The sequence below is a fragment of the Anser brachyrhynchus genome, assembly GCF_964034855.1.
Source record: "Anser brachyrhynchus genome assembly, chromosome: 3".
NCBI lineage: Eukaryota > Metazoa > Chordata > Aves > Anseriformes > Anatidae > Anser > Anser brachyrhynchus.
The window spans coordinates 84,146,182-84,148,497 of NC_137696.1; positions in this window are offsets into that span (position 1 = coordinate 84,146,182).

Consider the following 2,316-nt stretch of genomic DNA (forward strand, 5'->3'; position numbering starts at 1 on the left):
AATATAAAATATTAAAGTGAGCATGAAGCCCTATAATGAATAGGATTTTTCTACCAGATTAGATATTTGAGGGAAATTCAAAAGCTATATTGTCACATGGACTATATAACCACCAGCATAACCAAGATAGGGTGAGGCTACACTTTCACTCTTTTCTGTGTTAGTAATGCAAGCACAAGCAAGATTATATTCCTGTTAACTTACTCTACAGAACTGATGGCTGGATAAAGAGGACAGATAAGAAAACAGTGAATTGAGCAAAAGCTATTTACCATTGCGTAAATATGGCAACATAGGCAGTGTTTTTTAAATATGGAAGCCACGCTGTATTTTGTCAACAGGTGTGACTTCAGTTCATTTAACCTCTGAAGTGATGATAAAGAAGCTATTTGAAGAATTGAAATGTATTTTAAAAATCATAAACTCAGTATAAGACTGTTGAGAAGTAGGCAGTGCTAGCACAGTTCGAGGACCAACCCAGCTCAGACCATGACAGAGATGGATAAGACATAAAGTAGTCATATTCTGAATGAAAATGTCTTTAAGGGCTTTCTTTGGAAAAAGGAAATTTACCTCAAAATTTTGTCAGAAGAGTACGACTCAAAGTGATCTTTAAGAAAAATAATCAGTATAGCCAAATGCAAAATGATAAATATGAAGAAAATATAGAGGAGCTACACATATATGATAAAGACCCTCATATCAATTATTACTTAGGGACAGACATTTGTGGCCTCATTGTGAACACAAACATTATGATAATTATTTCAGTGCTCAGGGACAAATGCAATGTAAGGAAGTAGTAGGAAAAGAGCTGAAATCAACTGAAATGCCATGGAAAAATAAAACAAACAAACAAAACAAACAAAATCATTCTGACATTTTATTAATGATCCTGCACTCAAAATGTGAAAAACACACAAACTCAAGTTACACAACTACAAAAATAAGAGAGGAACTTAAGAAAGATAGAAAGACACAAAATATACAAGTTGCAGAACAGATTCATTACAAGGAGATATTCATTAGTACAATACTCCCAAGTTTGAAAGGAAGACAACTGAGAAAGGAGGAAGGAATATCCAGAGGAAGGAATGGGTAATGTTGATGAATTGCAACTATTATCTAAAATTTTTAGTGGCAAAAACCCACAGGACATCAAATGGAAATTATCAAATGGAAGCTTTTAAACAAACAAAAAGAAGCTCATTTCACACAGGTCATAATTAAAACGTGGCACACATTGCTAAAAGATGTTTAGATACCAAAATATAAATGTGTTTGAAAACCGAGTAGGCAAATTCACGGATGAAAAGTCAATTAAAGTCTACTAATCAGAATATTGAGAATAAATAATACAGCTCAGGAAGTCCATAAACTGGTGATTTGTCACGAAATGGAAGGAACATAGTGGGATCATAAGGAGGATATAATGGTGGAAGTATCATTGTACTCAGTGAAGTATCAACTTCAGTGAAGAATCAACTACTTGTCTTAGTTTTAGACATTGCATGTCTAAAACAACATGGAACAAAGAGTTTACTTAGCAGTCATTGAACATAACTGAAATCATGTTACCATGCATTATTTAGGAATCACAACAGACGTGCAAGCTTAAACAAAATCATTAGTACAGAACTTGAAGTATCTCAGTTATAAAATAATTATATCAAATAATATTCTAACTGAATACAAGCATGCACATTCTATCACCTTCAGGATAAAAACAACACAAAACCCTCCTGAATAAGAAAGAGATTACCATATATGCATTTTAGGAGACTGCTAAGATTCACACAAATGTTTATACATATATATAAAGTTACTTTAAAATAATAGGGCCTTCTTTAAGATTTAATAAGAATTTTCTCATAAAACAGAAAGGATATTCATAATAAAAGGTATCAATTGATTCAGTGATTTCATTAGATGTTGTAATAGAATCATAGAATAGCTTGGAATGGAAAGGACCTTAAAGATTCCAACCCCCTCCCATGTGCAGGGTTGCCACCCACTAGATCAGGTTAGCCAAGGCCTCATCCAGCCTGGCCTTGAACACCTCCAGGGATGGGGCATCCACAGCTTCTCTGGGAAACGTGTTCCAGTGCCACCCCACACTGAGTAAAGAATTTCATCCTAACATCTAATCTAAAACTCTTTTCTTTTAATTTAAAACCATTTCCCCTTGTCCTATCACTGTTTGCCCATGTAAAAAGTCACTCTCCAGCTTTTTCTAAGCCCCCTTTAAGTACTGAAAGACCTCAGTGAGGTCTCCCCAGAGCCTACTCTTCTTCAGACTGAACAACCCCATCTCTC